Genomic DNA, 21,650 nt, shown 5'->3' on the forward strand with positions numbered 1-21,650 from the left:
GCAAAAGGATTTTAGTAAAAGAATAACCGTACTTGTCTGCTCTGACTTAAGCTAAAACAGAAATATTATAACTGCTGTAATGTGTTTCAAAGTACATGCAATATATGTATGTGGTTTCTAGTGTTAAAATAAACATAAGACTCTCCTCAATATGATATTCCTTGATGGTATTTTCTAAATGATATCTATACCTTTAACTCCCTTGTGGCTATATGGTTAGCATACACACCTTCTGTGCAGGAAATCATGGGTTCGGTTCCTGGTGGAAACACGTGATTTGGGTCCCAAATTGAGCTATATCCACGTTTCATATAGCTTAACGGAACACTAATCTCCAAAAGGAACCAACTTTCAAATCTTATAAATAATCTTTATTCCCGTTTTAAAGTTTGCTCATTCCGCACTTAAAGATCAGGCAAAATGTGTCTTTGAATTAAGTGCAAATATGAGTAAGTTCTATTCCTCAAAACGGAGTAAATTCCTCTCCTGATAGTAGGTCTTCCAAATGTAAGGAAAATGTATTTATTTTTCAGTATGTACGAGGGAGACCCAAAATAAACCGGTCTTTTGTTCTTTAAAAAAATAATTTATTAAGTCTTTTACAAAATACTTTCAGTCTCCTTCAAGGTAATCTCCATTAGATGCGATGCAATTCTCCAGTCTTCCTTCTCACTGTTTGAAGCATCTCTGAAACTTTTCAATTTTGATATCGTCCAGTGCCCTCTGCTAAGCTCTTTTTACAGCTTCCACATCATCAAAACGCCTCCCTTTTAGATCTTTTCATTTTCGGGAATAGAAAAAAAAATGTCTCACGGAACTAGGCCTGGCAAATACGGAGGGTAGGGAATAATAGCCCACTCGTGAGGGCCCATATATTCAGATCCTGTGTGAGCAGGCGAGGAACAAACTTAGCTACAACGCTTCTCTTTTGCGACAAACCTAGCGACAACGCATTTCTCATTGAAAATCCGCTGGTACGAACTCCAACTCACTCCTATCTGTTCTGAAATTTTGTCGAATGTGCCACAATGATCTCTGTTGATGTTTTGACGATTTTTTTTAATGTTTTCGTAGTTTTGACATGATGAAGAACGCTAAGAAGGAGCATGATCTTCAACATTGATCTCATCATGTTTAAACCTATCTAACCATTCGAAAACTTGTGTTCGCTCATAGCATCCTTCTTGGAAGCCTCTAAAAGCATTTGGTAAGCTTCCGTTGCAAGCAAGAAACAAATTTTCTAACATAATTAGTTCTTGCTCTTTTAAATCTCTCATAACAATTTCGCAAGCGGCAAACGAGAACAGTTGAACAGTTGAGAACTCTCTACTACACCTAAGAACGGCCGCGCGCTTTCAGTCCGTTTTTCTTTCGGGGGGGGGGGTGTTTCCTCCTCGTACATTGTTTCATGTTTAAGATGAATTTAGAGTTAAAATATTCGTAGTTCTCAAGCTGTTAAATTATCATTTTTAACAATGGAAGAAGAATATATAAGATATGTTCAATCTGTTATACATCTTTTTATACTATTATCATAATTTTTTTATTATTTGTACTCATAAAGCTTGAAGCAGGTTGTCCATATATTTTGCAACATAGTATGGTTGCTAGTTTCTTTCTTTCTCTTGTGGTTCTAAATCATGTATGAAAATTAGAGAACTGAAGTAAACAGATAATGTAAGACAGTCGTGTTAAATTCAGTATCCCAAGCGAACCAAACTGTTATCGTTGGACAATAGTTTGGACCACAAGAGAATAAGAGCCATTTTCATACTTATTGATGTGCCTAACTACTTAAAAAATGAGTAATACATAAAATACTAAGTTCTTTTTAAAAAAAATAGAAGGAACATAAGGAAATTCAAGTAGTAAACAGATACCTACTGTTTATTACCCAACACCTGATATCTTCATTTTGGTTTTCGGATGTCTAGAGACATTCTACTTGCGCTTGCGATCCTAAGAACATAAGATAGATGTATGTTAGGTTAGATTTTGCTGGGAGCTGATTCCTTTTCATAAGCGAGTATAGTAGTTCACATTGATGCGAGTACCGAACATGGAAAGCATGAGTGATGCAAATTTTGAGAGTTTCTGGCAACCACGCAAGCAAATATTTGTAAAATTCGAGGTTACCCACTTCAATGAATTTTTGCTTTAAGAGTTGAATCTATATTAATTCAATTTGTAAATGAGTTGGCACTTTCTCCGCGTCAGTTGAAAAAAAAAATGACAGAAAGCAAGGGAAGCTCATTTTCATAAAAACTAAAATCACGGAATATTTATTCGAATACAGTCTTCAAACACTGAAGCTTGTCGCCAAACATTTTCCATAAAAACAAGTTCTTTTGAACTTGTTTTGTTCTTACTGTGTTAGGACAAGTTGATAAGTATATCAAATCTTCGTTTTTATAACTGCTTTTCTACAAAGCATTCGGAAGTTTTTAGCTAAGCAATTATGATCGTAATACTTATGTAATTTCCTTGTAGTTTTAAATTGAAATCTTACAATATCAACATAAATCAAAGATTTCGTAACCAGAAAGGATCCAGCAGTAAGCTAGTGTTTGTTATTTGATTTCTAAAGTATCTTTGCGGCAAATTTCTAGAACATTTCTAGAAGGGTGAAGCACGATAACAAAGCACTTCTGTATGATAAAGAATCCGAGAATATAACCTTTCTAAAGACTCTAAAAAGTCAAAATTTTGAAGGTTAATATCATGAGATCTTGTGAAGTAAAATATTATTTTCTCGGAGTGAACCGAAGGCAAGAAAAGTTTAATTAAGAACGATATGCGGCCCACGAATTTGACACGCTTGTTTTAAGATTTATAATTTTGTAATGTGTCATTACAGTCGGTGTAATGGAAATTTTTGTCGGGAGGACCCCAATTTTTTTTTTTTTTTTTTTTTTTAAGTACTGTACCTATTGAAGTTTCTAAGTTTTATTTTCGGTTTAACTAAATTACGTATTTATCTTCTTCTATTCAAAATTAAAACAACGAATTGAAATATTTCATTAGAAACTATATTTTTAGGCAATAATATCTTTATTTACATTTTAATAAATCGTAAATCCCGCCTCTGAACATGTAAATTGACACCGCTCTGACGTTATACGGAAACATAGTCCCACCATTGGATATAAATTTTCGGATTTTCCGACCAATGTAAAATTTGGCAAGGTAATTTAAACCCTTCTCACCCCTCTTAAGATTCCATGTTCACCTACAGATCCGGTTATATCCAGATTTTACTATTTTTTTTATTCGTTTTGTATTTCCGGGGCTGAAATGCTTTGTTCTGATTGGAGGAATCAACCCATGTTATCTTTCTGGGCGCAATTACTCTCGTCCCAGAAGCTGAACTATTGAGGAGAACAGGATATAGTGGCTTGTCCGAAAGATTTGGGAAAAATCACCGGAATATAGATTAAATATAAGGTAACATTAGTTTTATTCAAAATATACACTGAGTGGCAGTAAATAGGAGCCTGGAGGAACTAGATTACATCCGGAAATAATCCAAATCAGTGAAATATATATGTGAGTTCTGTTGGACGCCATGTCTTGCTAATAGTGTTACGAGATATCTGCAAGGCCAGTTTCTTTCAAAATTATCATTACTTTTCAAACAGTGTGAGTGACAGTGACGGCAAAGAATTTTCTGTAGTATTAGGGTTATTGCTCACACCTAGTATTAGCGTGGCTTTTCAGTAGTTTTGGATGGATACTGTGATGTGTGACTCTAACATGCACGCTTAGATTAAAAACAAGGGCTCCTATTTCCTTCCAAATTGATTTATTTCCAGCGGTGATGGGGTAAATAGCGTTTTAGCTAGGGTCCTTCTCCCCTTCAGGAAAGGGGCCCCTTAATAACAGTTGTTGACGTGCCCCTGGGCATTGAACATTTATAAATATGATTTGATTTTCGGCAGGGTCAGTTGGACCCGTTTTCTCTTCCATTTTTCCCCTCGAAGTGTAATAGAGCCGGTATAAAATAGTGAAACCTAAATATACAGGGCAATGTTCGTAACCAGCATGTTCATTTACTAGTGTTTGTTTAATTCTTAATATTTTAGTATATGTATTGTGTGATTTAATGATTGCATAGCAAGTAGTGTCTGTTTGAATGAGTGTTTTACTGGTATCAGGACAGTGTATCGTTTGTCTGTGAATCTATTACAACCATATTACTATACTCAAAGTCTTTATAATTAACTAAAATTCATAATATCGTATCCTCAATCGTAGTGTAAAGGTTATATTTATAGTACACGGGTAAACTGTTTCGCTAGCAGCGCCATTGTGTTCACTTTTGGTATTAGCAATTGGTTACGTTACGTCATCATATGGATTAGTGATTCAGTTTGTTTAAATTTGATCTTTTATTCCTAATTTACACCAAGTAGACATAGTTTTCAGTCCAAATAAATAGACATTTATATAAAATGGAATGAAATTGAACCATTCTGAAAGCTATAACATTCTGCTCTGTTTGGAAACTGAAATTTCTTGATAAATAAAGAATACCCTTATCGTTAACTAAAGTCAGCCTGCATGATGCTACTTTCCGTTCTGGAATTACAATATTAAATTCTCTTTTCCCGTGGCTGTAGTATAAACTCCATTGTTGCTTTCATACGCTTATCAAATTTAAATAGTATTATCGTGAATAATTTTACTTTCAGTGAACGTGTATATGATTTTTTTTTTTTTTTTTACTGCGATGTAATATAATATGGTGTGTGATAAGAGAGTCTTAGGTTCGAGGGTGTTTTGTGTAGTGATCGAGGCGTGAAGAAGTATAATGTATACAATGTAACGTGTGTATAGTCTGCGCATAGGTATAGGAAATAGGGTGTCTATAAAGTACGGCGTCGTGAGAAAGAATAAATGTATGAGTAAAATGATAATGTAGATATTACATGAATATAATGTAGTAAAAAGTAAATATATGATGGGACACCCATATGCCTACGTATTGAGCCCAGTGTATCTTTATCCGTGGAGTGATATATATATATATATATATATATATATATATATATATATATATATATATATATATATAATAAATATGCTGTTATAAACCTTTTGCGTTTCGACCCCTACACTAAGGCATCACGCGACCATGTTTGTTATCTGACAGTAATACGCAGTTTGGATTATATTTTGCTTCGTAGTTAGGTATCTCATAACAATACTATTTGCTCATAAGAATCTCGTTTGACAGTAGGGGGGTAGCATCATACAGAAATCGATTCTAAAGGATCACTGATTGATTACGAAACAAAACGGTTGTTAGAGAAAGCTGGGACTTGAAAATTACGTTTCGGTTAGCTGTAGCTATAATATCCATTGACATTACGAGATTTTTTTTCCCGTCACTTACTTGGATTATCATACAGTGTTCATAAAGACGGCAGGTCGGATAATGCAAATCAAATTAACTGGTACGGAAGACTTTGTATCGTACCCAGATGTCGAACTTTCCTTGTCCCCTTAAGTATTTTTTCTCGTTTTATTTCTTGGTTTAATTAGTTAGTTATCGGAATTAATCGACATCTCAAGACTTGGCATCCTGGCGAATGGGGACGCCACTGGTGAGATTTGCCAAATAAATCACCAGTACAAAATTCAGCTTTTTTTTTTAATTTTGGCAAATCATTAGTTAGGAGTATCTTATTTATCACTCTTACCTTAGTTTTCATTACTGTCCTCGAACTTATTAGCTTCTGAGGGGTCGGATGTTTTTTTTTTTAGAGATTTCAATATTGGGGACGCAGTTACCTGGTCCCCTTTCCCTCTCCTCTTACCTTGTTGGTCTGGGCCGGATACAGAGGTCGGATTTCAATCTTACAAGCGGACCCTTTGGGATTGGGATCTTGCGGCCCACAGACTTGCACCTTGGCAACAAGGCTCTCCATGAGCTAATCATTTGAGTGAGCCAACCCCCTTTCGGCACGTAAGAATATTTTGGCTACGAGTAGTTGTATATTAAGAGTCGACCACTTGTCTGTGTAGTGAGTAGTGCCTTAATTTTCTCTTCTTTGGCGCCACTATATTCTTCTATCTGCCCTCTCTTCCGCTCTACCTTAAGATTTTTTTCAACCTCCCCCCCCACAGTTCTAAGATTCATGAACATAGACTATATAGTATAAATATTTTAACTTAAATTACCGACTGAGACATCGAGAGATACAATTCGTGGAGGTATTTAGTATTTTACGGCAACTGAGGAACTTCTATAACTTTTGACCCACTACGGGAGTGATGGATGGGTCGGTACACTATAACATTGCATTCTAAATTCTTTTTTATTGTTTGTGTGTGTGTGTGTTTTCTCTTTCATTGACCGTTGAAAATTCTCGCTTAACTGGTTACAATTTCTTATTTTCTTTCTATTGACCTTCCTAAATAGTAATGGTGTTATAGTACTTTTGGGCCCAAACATTTAGAGTAACCTCTGTTATATATATATATATATATATATATATATATATATATATATATATATATATATATATATATATATATATATATATATATATATATATATATATATATATATAGATATAGATATAGATATAGATATAGATATATATATAGATAGATAGATAGATAGATAGATATAGATATAGATATATATAGATATATATATATAGGGATGTTACGTGCCTGCTATATTCATCTAAACCTCATTTTCGATGTAAATTTATGAAATGTTGAATTGATCGTTACACGCGAACAATAATATATTCAATTTATTACAAAATTTCGGGACTGTATATGTAGTGTAGCAACCTTATAAAAATTTGTTTGTAGGGGTCATGGAGCCAAAAAGTGTAAAAGTTTATTGAATATGAAAGAAATATATGTGCTAAAAGATAATTATAGACGAAATGTGAAATTGATATTAAAGTGAAATTAAGTAAATGAAGTTATATGAAGTTATGTGTATGAAGGGCTCGGTATCTACCCCGGACGTTTAGAGGTTGTCATAGTTTTGAAAACCCGATAGGAGTAACGCATAACTTGTAGCGTACTGCCGCGTAATATGTAAACGGTAAGATTTTGTAGATTTCGTAATATAATGCATGTAACCATTAACTGTTTACGTTTTATTGAAATTGCATGTAAATAAAATAGATGGCAGGTCGTGATAATAACCCTAAATCCGGAATTGAAGTTCTCTTGTGGAATAATACACCTAATAATTTATGGAACAGTGTGCCCCAAATCCCCCCTATACGACTTGAAAATATAACTATTGGCTCTTACCAGTTCAGTGATCCAAATCTCTATGATTCGAAAATGAAATAAAATTTTGGTGCTCCCGAATTTGATTTATAACTAATTCGATACATTTCCAAATAGTATAAAGGATCTAGGATTTGGTCCGAAGACTTAATTCGCCAAAATGATTCGTAACGAAAGATTGCTCCCTACAATTAGGTATAAACTTTGATCTAAAGATTTAATGTGTCAAATATTTATTTGGTAATTGTGAATATGGACTAAATCTCTGTGGAGTGTATTGTGTGATGCAACGAGATAAATATATATATTCTCCCTTAGATACATATGTTTTTCTTTCTGACGACCGACCAAAAGTGAATATGAACACTATAAATGGTGCATATGAAATTACTGATTAATAACGTCTTTGTCGACGTATGAGAGAGGACTCAAATGTCGAAATTTCTTCTTAAGAGGCAGAGACTCAACTAAATCTCTATTAAAGATTTTTTTATTCAAATAAAACTATAAATTCGTGATGGATTTTTTTTTCTTTTCTTTGATATGTAGTTACTTCAAATTGAATCTAGAATATCTAAAATGTCATTTTTTTCCTTATTAATGTAATTAAACTCATTAATATATATAAAAATGTACTACATGATACTATTGCGTAATAACGCATTTCTGTGCATGTTAATGATATAAATTTTAACAATTCATGTATCCATAATTTTCTTCTGTTTTCTTTGTTATTTCAATTTTTTTTTAAATAGATGTAAATAAATGTTTATAAAAAGTAGCTAGTTTAGTTTACCTTAACTGAATATAACTCGGTTTATACATTGTCCTGTGTAAAGGTGTGTGTGATTGAATAGTAGATTTAGTTTTAAGTTGTAACGCTGATATTAATTCATTGTACTAATTTCCGTAATATATGTGTAATTGTCTGTGATAAACAGTAGTTAACAATCACACTTACTAAAGATGAATACTAACTTAACTTAAATCGGTTCTATAGGGGAAGCAAAGAGAACAGAAAGAGCCGGAACAAACGATCATCTTTTGGGAATCTCCGAATCCATAATCTACAAAGAATATATGTTAGTTCAACATTTTTTTTCTTCGGCCAATTTAAATATACGATCGATCTCAGGATTTGTACATCAAGTACTGGACACTAGTGGAGTTTTTTTCGGAAATAACAGATAAACCATTAAATTAAACATTCTTATCTCTCTCAGGGCCGGATTGGTATAACCCAGTAGTCGAGGCCACCTGGATCTAGGTCTGGGGTGTATGAGTGAACCTGTGTCTCTGATCCCCTTCGTAATAGATCCTCAATAGTAGGCCCTACTTGTAAAGAATTCTCGATTCAACAACCATTCATTTTTCTTCACTGTATTCCTAAAAAATATCCAGTAATAGTTTTTCTCTCCTTTTCTCACTTCCTTATCTTTCCTCCTCTCCTCCTATCCTATCTTCGTCTCCCTTTCCTTATCTTTTCTTTTCCTATTTCGAATAAAACCGAAAAGGGAGTCGTGACTGGGAATTCTAGTTATACAAACACGGTCATTCGTTTTGTATTAATTTCTCTTCGGAAGTCCGATATGAAAGTTTATTCACTTTGGTTGAACCTTATGTTCTGGATTAACAAATTAATGATATAGTCCTATATGAATAAACATAAGCTTGTAGTTTCATGAATATCTACATAATGATTGAAGGGTTCCCACTCACGACTAATTTACGTTACATTATTATAGCGCTCTCTTTGCGCATGACTTTTTTCCCTCACCCCTTTTCAATTTATTGGTACATAATGTGCAAGAACTGGGTGATTATGATTCAATTAAACATGAATTTACTTTCGCACGTTAATTCACATTGTTACTCGTAAATTTATGTATGGGTTAGTGTAATTGTGGATGATAAATTCATAAATTATTTTTATTCTTCTTTTCCAGTTTTGACTCCGATTCAGAAATCATAGCTAAGTATTTCAATGCAATTGCGGATTTCTTGAATACTGAATACGAATTCCAAGAGGTACGTAAGTCTTAAGGCGCAATAAAGGTTTTTGGTTTATTATTATTATTATTATGTGAGATAATTTATTTCCAACTGAATGGTCTATAACATAACTGCTTTCTTCTCTCATTTATCAATAAACCGCACAAAGAGGGGAAGGAGCATGCTGGTTGTTTGACATTGATAAAAGACAGTGTTGATAAGCAGACAAGAACATCGATATCGTTGTCGCTGGTTTCGTAGGCACAATTACACGTAGATTCAAAAGTACACATACACTGGCAACACTTGTTCATTTGATCCTCCTTTCTCATGTCTTCTCCTCCTTTCCTCTTGTGTTTCTCTCTGACTGTACTTCTACTTCATACAACGGCTGGTCGGAAATGATTATACAGACCTCAACACTGTTATTACCGACTGGATACTCTGATGTAAGTTTGTGTTTCCCATTCTTCGTAAAGCACTTGGGAAAAAAAAAACTAACATAAGCAGGCGCAATACATGACGTTAATAAAAGTGGTGGTAACATCGGTAGTTTTGCATAGTCTTCACTTGTGGAACTTTATTTCCACTTACATTGGCAACACTTCTTTAGATCATTCTTCTGTCTCCCCTCTTCCCCTTCTTTGCTCTGTCTGTTTCTGTCTGCCATTTCTCTGATTATAGTAAAAGCATGCTTCAATGCTGCATACTCATCATTTGAAAATTAATGTCTTAATGTATCATTTACTTCATATAACATTTTATTCTAGGTCTTTGAATTGTATTCTGATGGGCTAATATTGTTTAGTATTTGTTGTATTTGCAGAAGATCGAGGAATATGATAATCCTTGTATCCTTCAAAACGATTTATTCATTTATTTTAGGTATAATTTATAACTAACTAACTAACTCTATGGCCTATGGAACCCGGAGGTTCAGTGCCGCGTTCACAAAAGCTCTCCACTGACTTCTATCCTTAGCTAATTGCATCCAGTTTCTACTTTGTATTCCTATCTCTGCGAGATCCATCTTAATATTGTCCTCCCATCTGCGCCTAGGTCTTCCTAATGGTCGTTTTCCTATGGGTCTACCAGTCAAGACTTTAAAAGCGTTTCTACTTTCTTCCATTCTAGCTACATGACCTGCCCACCTAAGCCTCCTAGACTTGACGACCCTAACAATGTTGGGTAAACCGTATAAACTATGTAGTTCCTCGTTATGAAGCTTCCGCCATTCCCCATTCTCGTTCCTCTTGGGTCCGAATATTCTTCTCAGGATCCTGTTCTCAAATACTTTCAGTCCATGTTCTTCCCTCAGAGTAAGCGACCATGTTTCACAACCATACAGAACAACAGGCATGATTATCGTTTTATATATTTTAAGCTTCAAATTCCTCGACAGAATTCGCGACGACAAGAGATTTTGAACCGAATAGTAACACGAATTCCCTGCTTTTAGTCGACATTTAATTTCTTCGTGAATATGATTTTCGTCTGTTAATATTGATCCTAAATATTTGAAAGTATCCACTTTATCAAAAGTATTATTTAATATTTTAACGCCTCCACAATTTGCCGTTACGTAAAAATACGATTTATATACGTAAAAATTAGTCACTATGTTTGTGACTTCGTACCCCTAGAATCAACCGACCGATCTCGATCAAATTTTCAACATATTGGAATATTTTTTTTTTTTTATCATTTCACTTTGACGTAGGGGATGAGGAGGGGTAGATATATAAAAATGATTGAAAATGACCGATATTAGTGTCGAATCCGTAGTATTTGGGGTCACTGAGATGAACAGTAACATTTCTGTTGCCTTTTAAAGCCAAATTCAACCCTGTAATCTGGGAGAGGGGGGAGATATATAAAACTGATCGAAAATGATCTATATTAGTTTTGAATACATAGTTTTCAAACTCATTGAGATGAACAGTGATACTTCCAATGTTGCCCACATCCAAATGCGGTCCCGCCTTTGGCGCGGGAGACCTGGGTTCGATTCCCGGCGGGAGCTCATGTGGTTCGGATTCCACGTTAATCAGTAGGTCCACGTTTCATATAGCCTCGCTGCTGAAAAGGGACGTTAAACTCAAAATCAACTCAACTCAACCAAATGCGGTCCCGCAATCTGGGGAGGGTGAAGATATATAAAAATGATTTAAAATGACCGATATTAGTGTCGAATCCATAGTTTTCGGGGTCATTGAGATTAACAATGACACTTCTAATGCCGTTTAAATCCCAATTCAGCCCTGCAATCTAGGGACAAGGAAGATATTTTAAAATGATCGAAAATGATCGATATTAATGTTGAATCCATAATTTCCGCTGTCGCTGAGATGAACAGCGACGTATCCAATGCCGGATAAATCCAAATTCAGCCTTGCAACTAAGTGAGGGGAAGGAGAAGATATGTATATATACATAAAAATGTTCGAAAATGACCGATATTAGTGTCGAATCCATAGTTTTCGGGATCGCTGAGATAAACAGTGGCACATTCGATGCCGTTTAAATCCAAATACAGCCCCACAACTTGGGGATGGGAAGGGGCTAAGACGCTGATGATCTAAAAATTTACAAGCAGATTAATTCAATTACAGATTCTGACAATCTGCAACAAGATATTGATTCTTGTTATCAGTGGAGTGTAACTGACAATTTACCATTTAATATTAATAAGTGCTCTCCGTCATTACTTTTACTAAGAAAAAGATGCTCAGAAAACATGCTTATAGTATCAATGTAACTCTGTTGGGTAATAATGATTTTGTTGTTAATTTGGGCATTACATTTGATACTAAACTGTCATTTAGTTTACATTTGAAATGTTTAGTTTCTGAATCATATAAAAGTCTAGGATTTATCATAAGAACAACAAAATCTATGACTGACGTTTCTGCAATCACAATTTTGTATTACACATTTTTACGGAGTAAACTTGAATGTGCTTTTGAAATTTGGAGTCCTTATTTTCAAACTCACATTGATGACTTAGAACGTGTTCAATATAAATTTCTTTGTTGTTTCTATTTTTAAAAGTATAATAGATCGGCTAAATTAAATAGAGTATGTTATTTTGCTTTATTGTTAGAATTTTCTATGCCTATGCTAATTACTCGTAGATTGCAGACACAAAATATTTTATTGTATAAGATTATTAATTATTTTGTCGATGTGCAAGATTTTTTGCAATATATTAAATTAAATGTTAAATCTGTATGTTTAAGATTACATATACCATTTTCTATAAGTAGGTCAAACATCATTCAATATAACATTCGCCAGCAATTAGATTGTGTAATCTTCACAATCAGTTAATTATGAAGGTATAAAGATTGATTTTTCTATGCCTTATGCTCAATATGTATCTATAATTCGAAATTACTGTAAGTTAACAATGTTCAATGTAGCTATGTGCTTTAAACTTTATATATCAATATTCACTCTTGTATTTCCATCATTGCCTCATCATTTTTTTCATTTTCTATGTATTTACACATATTTTGTATTATCTGTATTAGTTCTTTTCTACTTTTTGTATTCCTAGCATCATTTTTTTGCATTATATTAATGTATTTACATATCTTTCTTATAATTTGTCTGGTATTTGCAAATTTTTCTTAGAATTTTGCATACTTTCTTTTATTGTAATTTAGCTCATCGATTATTTTATTTGCCACTTGTTAAATGGAGCATATAGCTCTGACAAGGTCATTGAAATATTTTATATATATATATATATATACAGGGTGGCCCATTTTAATTCTTCCACGGAAATATTTCTTTCGAAAACGGTTGAACATAAATGAACTGAACAAAAACTCAAATAGGAAATACCGTGGGGCAAATCGAATGGTGAGGTCGCGGTGCCCCCCAGAGCCGCTCTACAAGAAGTACCGGGGCCCACCTTTAAAATTTTAAATGGAAATATAGGGCGAGTGACACCTCGTTCGATATATCTTTAAAAACTAAAAAGCGATGTGGCAAAAGATTTGTCATATCGATCACCGTATTCAAAATGGCCGCTAAGATATGTTACCTGTAGGTCTATCAGATAAACGTCCAGTAGCACTAATATGAAAACGGCTGAACATAAATGAACGAAACGAAAAATCAAATAGGAAAGCCATGGGGCAAATCGAATGATGTTGCCGCGATACCCCCCAGGGCCGCCTTTCATGGGGGCCCAGGCCCAACTTAGAAATTTTAAACAAAAATATGGATCAAGTTATACCTCGTTCAATAGATCTTCATACGCTAAACAACGCTGGGGCAGAAGATTTTTCATACGGGTCACCGTTCTCAAAATGTCTGCCAAGACATGGTGTCTGTATCAGATAAAACGTCCAGTACCACTAATATAAAAACATTTGAAGATAATAACGGATGAACAGAATAAAACTCCTATGGGAAATCACAAAGAGTATTTATCATTCCACGCCTCGAAAATGTTGCAACAGAGGAGATGATTAGAGTAAATGTGCCATAGCGCAAAGGAGGAAATCTAATTCCTAAAAAATCATCGTTCCAACGTCCTCCGTAAGTGGGAAGTGGGACGGGAAGGAACGGTGAAATTGCAAATGAGAACCTTAGGTGTTTTCAAATTGTATTTACACAACAAAATTATCTGAAATGTGTTTTTATAAGAGATAGATGTCTGTAATGGAAAAAAGTAGGTAAAATTCTTGTTAAATGGTACCTTTCATTTTGATTACTGACAATGATTTGTGCAAAAATGAAACAACTGCAATGGGAAACCAATTTGTCGAACAATACAATTTTAGAACAATGTGTACAAACGTTGGTCAAAAGCCGTCTGTACAATGTTGGTTCATTACAGTACCAGTCACTTGTATACCCAAGTGTTTCAGACAAACCATACCTATTGCAAGTATAAGTAGGGTTCTCATTTGAGATTTTACCATTCATTCCCGCTTCACAAACTTACAGAGGGAGATCGGAAAGATAATTTTCTAAGAATTAGATTTCCTCTTTAGCATTATGTCACTTATATTTTAATAATCTTTTTCTCCGTTGGATTATTCTCGAGCGTGAAATGATAAATACCTCCTGTGATTTCCTATACGAGTTTTATCCTGTTCATTTATCTCCAACAATTTTCATATTAGTGGTACTGGATGTTTTATCTGATACAGACACCATGTCTTGGTGGCCATTTTGAAAACGGTGACCCATATGAAAAATATTTTGCCACAACGCTGTTAAGTGCATGAAGATCTATCGAACTTGGTATCACTTGACCAATATTTTCGTGTAAAATTTCTAAGTTGGGCCTGGGCCCCCATAAAAGCCGGCCCTGGAGGACACCGCGACAACATCATTCGATTTACTCCATGGCTTTCCTATTTGAGTTCTTGTTTCGTTCATTTATGTTCAACCGTTTTCATATTAGTGGTACTGGACGTTTATCTGATATAGGTAACATATCTTGGCTGCCATTTTGAATACGGTGATCGTTATGACAAATCTTTTGTCACGTCGCTCTTTTAGTTTTTAAAGATCTATCGAACGAGGTGTTACTCGCTCCATGTTTCCATTTAAAAGAGCCCCGTGGCTCCTTGAAGAGCGGCTCTGGAGGGCACCGCGTTGCCCCATGGTATTTCCTATTTGAGTTTTTGTTCAGATCATTTATGTTCAACCGTTTTTGAAATATTTCCGTGGAAAGATTAAAATGGGCCACCCTGTATATATGCAATATATATATATATATATATATATATATATATATATATATATATATATATATATATATATATATATATATATATATATATATATATATATAAATGATCTAAAATAACCAATATCAGAGAGCTTTAGTAATAATAAAAAGTGACTGACTAACAACATATTACTATTTTTTTCTTATTTTAACCCAACGAGGTGGGTAATTGATGCTAGTATATTATGTATACAACAATTTTGGATAACTTACAATTTTTAAATTAAATGAACGTAGAAAATTGACATTTTCTCAACTTATTACACCTATACAAATTATGGAACTCAAATGTTCAACTTCGGAGAGAAAAGAGTGTCTTCTGTTAATGGTATCCTATGCCAAACCAAACATAAACCAAGTGATCAAACATTGAAATTCAGAACATCTTTAAGTTTGTGTCGTTGAAATTTAACTTACCGTTTGTGTTTGAAGCTCTTTTCGCAAGTATGTTAAGTTATTTACTGCTATGTAAACATAAACAAAAACAATACATTTGAAATTATTTATAATGTTAATAATGATAATATATAAATATTTTAAAATAAAGTGTAACCCGTCATTACCGGTCTAAAATTTTATTTCTTTTAGAAACAATTAGCATATAATTAGCCGCTTCGCTGGGTTGAAATGAAAATTTAAATGCACAACTTCGTATCTCATGTTTTTAGTACCCGTGAAATATGCTGTTTTCATTTTTAATGACATCGATTTAAACGGCATCGGAAAGATCATTGATCATCTCGGCGACCCCGAAAACCATGGATTCTACACCAATATTTGTCATTTTCGATCATATATATATATATATATATATATATATATATATATATATAGAGAGAGAGAGAGAGAGAGAGAGATTTCCCCCTCCCCATGTTACTGGCCATGGCATCGAAAGTGTCCCGTTCATCTTAGCGACCCAAAAAAATGTGGATTCAGCAGTAATATCGGTTATTTTCGATCACTTTTAAATATCTCTTCCTCCCCCTCTCCCAAATTGCGAAGTTGAATTTGAACTTAAACGGGATCGAAAGTATCACTGTTCATCTAAGCGACCCAGAAAACTACAAGTTCGACACCGATAGTGGATTTTTTCGATCATTTTTATATATCTCTTTCTCCCCTCTCCCAAGTGGCGGGGCTAATTTTGGATTCAAACCGGATCGGAAATGTCACTGTCCATTTGAATGTTCCCGAAAACTATGGATTAGACATTAATATTGGCCATTTTCGATTATTATTATTATTATTATTATTATTATTATTATTATTATTATTATTATTATTATTATTATTATTATTATTATTATTATTATTATATAGCTCCCCATCCTCCGTGCTGCGGCACACGGATCAGAATTGTCACTGTTAATCTCAGCTACTCCTAACACTATGGATTCGACACTAATATTAGTCATTTTCGATCATTTTTAAATGTTTATCCCGCTCCCCTCCATTGTACCCTCCCCCTCCCCAAGAACCAGGGCTGAACTTAGATTGAAACAACATCAGATGTGTCACTGTTTCTCTCATCGACCCCAAAAACTACGAATTCAACACTAATATCAATCATTTTTTATCATTTTTAAATTTCTCTACCCCTCCCCTCCCCTACGTTGCACCGTCTTAGTGAATAGCCTAAAGTAATCCCTGTCCCTAAACTCATGTATGTTGAAACTTTCATTGAGATCGGTCGGGTGGTTCAAGAGTGATGAAGTCACAAAGGCAGTCATTTTAATTTTAATTTTTTAACGCATATCTTCCCTCCCCCTCCCCTAGATTGGCTCGTCAAAGTGAAACGATTAAAAACATACAAGGCCCGGCCCTCGTATATGTTGAAAATTTGATCGAAATTGGTTGAGTGGTCAAAAGTTATTAGGTTTTATTAGTTTTTATTTATACGTCCTCCTCCCTTACCCCTCCCCTAGTATCTACCGTTAAAATGAAATTACAGAAATGTTTCCAGATCCGAATCTCATGTATCTTGAAAATTTGATTAAGATCGGTCATATGGTTCAAGAGTTATTAAGTTACAGAAATAATAACTTTCAGTCTTATATAAATTGATTTTTATATATCTCCCCTCCTCCTTCTCCCCTACGTTGCTCCTTCAAATTTAAATCATAGAAACGATCCCAGGCCTGAACCTCATCTAAGTTGAAAATTTGATCAAGATCGGTCGAGTGGTTCAGGAGTTGTTAAGTTTTATTTATTTTAATACCCCCTCCCCCTTCCTCACAGGACTAGCTCAGGAGAGTAATGCTCCCGGAAGTAGGAACGAAAAACACAGTTCTGATTGGTTGGTGTTATCCATTTCTTGCCACGTTGCACTCAAATAGCGGAAATCAAAGGTGTATTGTTGTCGGTCTTCGTTGCCGAGTGGGTTAGCGTTACATGCTATTGTGCTGCCAAAATGTCTTGAGCCGTGGCAAAAATGTGAACTAAAGCTCACACCCTCATACACCCACGCTTTGAGCCAATAAGGGTTCGGCTGTTGCTAAGCGAGGGAAAGCGAGTGGAATTCCTTCAGCCGTTAGCAGCGCTCGCAACGGAATACTAGGGATCAAGTCAATGTGGCATATCTTTAGTAACAAAAGTCTCTTTTATCGTGAGTTCAAACCCGGCCCGAGGAAAGTTTTTTTTTTTTACATTTTTATAACACGTTTTAAATTAAAATAATATGAAAATAATACTCAAGAAGGTGATTTACTTGCTTTTGTACAGATAAGTAGTAGTGGCAGTAGGAACGGGTTAGAAGCCCCGCAGGACTCCTTTTGTTCCCCTTGTACTCCATGATTTAGGGCTCGTTTTGTTTCCCTTGTAATCCATGATATAAATTTTGTGACCAACTTAAAACAACTGGCTAGGATAGCGCGTAAAACAGCTGGCTAGAGTAGCGCGCGAAAAAAACATACATCTGGGAGCATTACTGTCCCGAGCGGGTCGTCTTCTCCACTCCTCAGTTCTATCATCAAAGTGAATAGCCTATAACACTGCTGTCCAAAGGGCGGCCCGCCAAAACATTTACTGCGGCCCACAGAGCAATCGCGATTTACGATTGTTATTACTGATACTATTTTCGTATATTCATTCTTTTAATGTTTCCATTCTTTCGAAATAAGGCATTCATTTAGCGTTTCTGTACAACAGAAAGGTGCGGGCATCCATGGCAACACGTTTCTCTTAATTTTGTGAGTTTGGTCGGAAAACAATGTCAATGTTTGGTAGCATTTGTTTCTGTGAAAGTGCATTTTCCAGCATCAAGAATCGCTTCAGAAGCTGTCTTGTAGATTATTCTTCTCTAAATCTCCTTCGACTCGCAACAACAGGAATGGATGTAGATATCCCAGTCCTTGTAATCGCTGCTAGTCACCCTCATTTGTCACACTGAATAGATAGGCCTATGTAATATTTCAAATACATTTTTATTCTTTTCTTTTGTAGTATAATAATAATAATAATAATAATAATAATAATAATAATAATAATAATAATAATAATAATAATAATAATAATAATAATAATAAAAATAATAATAATAATATTGTCATTATTATTATTATTATTATTATTATTATTATTATTATTATTATTAGCTGCGGCCCTCCATCTTACTAGTAAAGGCGGTGATGGCCCTCAGGCTCACTACAATTGGACACCACTGGCCTATAACAAGCCCAGCCTCGAACGTCATCCATGTTACAAATTTGATCGAGATCGGTCGGGCGATTCAGGACATTTAGAGTCACAAACAAAGTGATTTTCAATTTTATATAATATATAGATTACTTAAAATTTTTAATTCTGTCTTTTTTTTTTTTTTTTCATTTTAGATTGAGAGTCTCGCATCAAACAACAAACGTATACTTGCTCTGGGTTCGTTTCTAATGCAGCAGAACATTATACGAGTGAAAAGTCAAGTTCATTGGATGAATAAGAATTATCAGATTGTTTTGGATTGGCTGGAAGCTCAAATAAATAAAATTCCTCAGCCACTGCAAAATTCGTTGTGAGAATAGACCATAAGTGTTTGGTCTAGGAAGAGTACATAGTATCTACAAGCATAAACATGCATATTAAGCAGTTCTGTTTCATGCAAATTTCCATTTTTTTTTTAATGTTAGTTGCTGTTAAGGGATATCCATTCTTATTACTGTTTACTCTTGACGTACTGTATATTGTATTTTATAACCCATTATCTTACGAGTAATAGTATGATCATTTGTCAGTTATATTGTTGTAAATAAGTATTAATATTAAAATTTCTATGTATAGTCATGTCCAAAATTATTGTCGCAAGTCTATAAATATATTGTATGTGGAAAATTTCATGTCAAAAGAGCAGTAAACAAGAACAATAAAACGAAAATAAAACTTTCTTGTCCATTTAGCAACATTTTGTTTCACTCGCTCTAATTTTCGTATTTATAATTCTTTTTCTATGAAATTTACCACAAATATATATTTCCCGATTATACACATAGTATCAGTATTAAAAATACCATGCAAAATCATTATCAAATTATATTCTTACAAGAAGACAATTATAGATAAGAGACAATCATTTTGGACATGAGTGTACATTATGCACTGAAAATAACTCGTCGTTTATCGTTTTTATATGATTATTTCTAATTGTATTTTGTCAGGTATCTGTATTATGAGCATTTAGATGTTTATATTCTTAGATTTTTGTAGCCTCAAGGTTTTTCAAATAAAATTTCAAAATCTAATATAATACTTTTGTGTGTTTAATTGTTTGTAATACCTAATTCTAATATATAGTAAGGATCCAATTTTTGAGGAACAGTGCCCTTTACAAAATCTCAATATAGAATACCTTCTCAACGTCTGAAAGTATGGGGAAAAGAACGTACTAACATTCTTATACAACCCATACAACAGGTGACTATAAATATACCGCATTGACTTGATCCCTAGTCTTCCGTCGCAAGCGCTGCTGAGAATGAAGGAATTCCACTCACTTTCTCTCGCTTAGCAACAGCTGAACCCTTATTGGCTCAACGCGTGTGGGCGTGTGAGGGTGTGAGCTTTAGTTCGCATTTTTGCCACGGCTCAAGACATTTTGGCAGCACAATAGTTTTCGATACCTGGTTAGTATTATTACTGATGATATGAATTGTGACAATGAAATAAAAGCAAGAACAAGAATGGCGCAAAGAGCCTTTAGGAGGTAGAAAATCAGGGCTGTAGTCGAGGGTACACGCCGTATACCCTCTGCTTATTCTTAGTCATTAGAGTGTACCTTCTGTTTCAAAGCGTAATATTCATTAAAGTGTATTTTCTACTTTTGTTTTGTTTATACTTATGTAATTGAAAAAAAAATGAAATGAAATCTTTGAGTTTTACGTCCCGCGGTTATGCCGGTTAGGCTAAAGGAGACGGTAATGATGAGTAATGAATGAAATGGTGAAATGAAGAAAGTGGGAGAACCCCGGGAAAACCCACGCACACAGTGTTTGTCCACCACAAAGTTCACTTGGCGGAGGCTGGGATCAAATCCTGGACCCCAAGCACCAGAGGTGAACGCTCTACCACTGAGCCACCGCGGCCCCGCTTATGTAATTGGGTCATGACTCCAAAGATAACCTGGCCTGGGGATGTGAGGTCCCCATCGCCCAGTTCTTCGGAACTGCAGGCAGCCACTGGTCTTCCAGGTTGGCGGTTCTGCCGGGCCGATCATCCGGTATTTAAAACTTACCATCGAGCACAGTAGAAAGATAAGCCTCGGATGTGGTCTGCTTTTTTGGATGCAAATCTTGTTATGACCTGCTTATAACGAATGGATTTTTGTGGTTTTAAGACGCACGGACGCGGAGCCATGGGACGGAGGAGTGAAGCGCATACGCACCCAGCAGGAATGGATGGAATGATACCGTAAATAGTTGATAGAACCATTGAGAAGTGGTGATTTAAGTAAGAAGTGTCATCAAGAAAATAGCATGAAATGCTTTAAGACTATAAATAAGTATAATGAATCATTTATATTTTAATTGAATTAATATCTGCCTTTTACATCGTTCAATAAAAATTTATTCTGTCTTTTATGACAAGCATACATGAACACAATACAGCGTCTGAAAATTTTAGAACTACAGTACTAAAGAAAATACTATTTTGTGGGACCTTGAATAAAGAGTTGAGGAAAAAAAAAAGACTTATAAAGTGCTTCATGTGGAGTGTTGTACTTCCTGTTCAACGTGCCGCCAACTATCATTGGTCCGCTGTCGCCTTTTGGCGGATAGCCGCCGAAGTGAAGGAAAATTGACTGCCGGCATCGGTGCGCTCTCGGTTCCAAGCGAAAGGCCACCGAAGCGGAAGCGAAGTGGCTGTCACCGTCGTAACGTTAGATGGCAGTTGTCATTTTTCCGCCAGGCGGTGTTATAGAGACTTTTCGACGAATGACCACTGAATAATGGTGAGAACTCGGCAACGTCAGCCGAGAACTATTGTACCACCTGTTGTTCTCATCTGTTTGTTTATGTGCTAGGAGATAAGAACAACAGGTGGCAGCACTGCTACTCATGTAACTGTTGTCAGACGGTTCATAGGCTTACAAAACTATTTTCGTGAATGATTACAGCAGAACATGTTACGTTATTCGTTAGGAAAAATATACTGC

At 34.9% G+C, this 21,650-nt stretch overlaps 1 long non-coding RNA gene across 1 annotated transcript; it reads left to right on the plus strand.

Moving 5' to 3' along the window:
* Window positions 1-3,365: 3,365 nt before the first annotated feature.
* On the plus strand, window positions 3,366-19,672 carry LOC145678684 (uncharacterized). Its single transcript, XR_014130425.1, has 3 exons — window positions 3,366-3,444; window positions 9,210-9,291; window positions 18,841-19,672. It is a non-coding gene; the product is annotated as an uncharacterized LOC145678684 (long non-coding RNA).
* Window positions 19,673-21,650: the final 1,978 nt, after the last annotated feature.

The sequence above is a fragment of the Thermobia domestica genome, chromosome 2, assembly GCF_964235325.1.
Source record: "Thermobia domestica chromosome 2, izTheDome1.hap1.1, whole genome shotgun sequence".
In the NCBI taxonomy this organism is placed as follows: Eukaryota; Metazoa; Arthropoda; class Insecta; order Zygentoma; family Lepismatidae; genus Thermobia; species Thermobia domestica.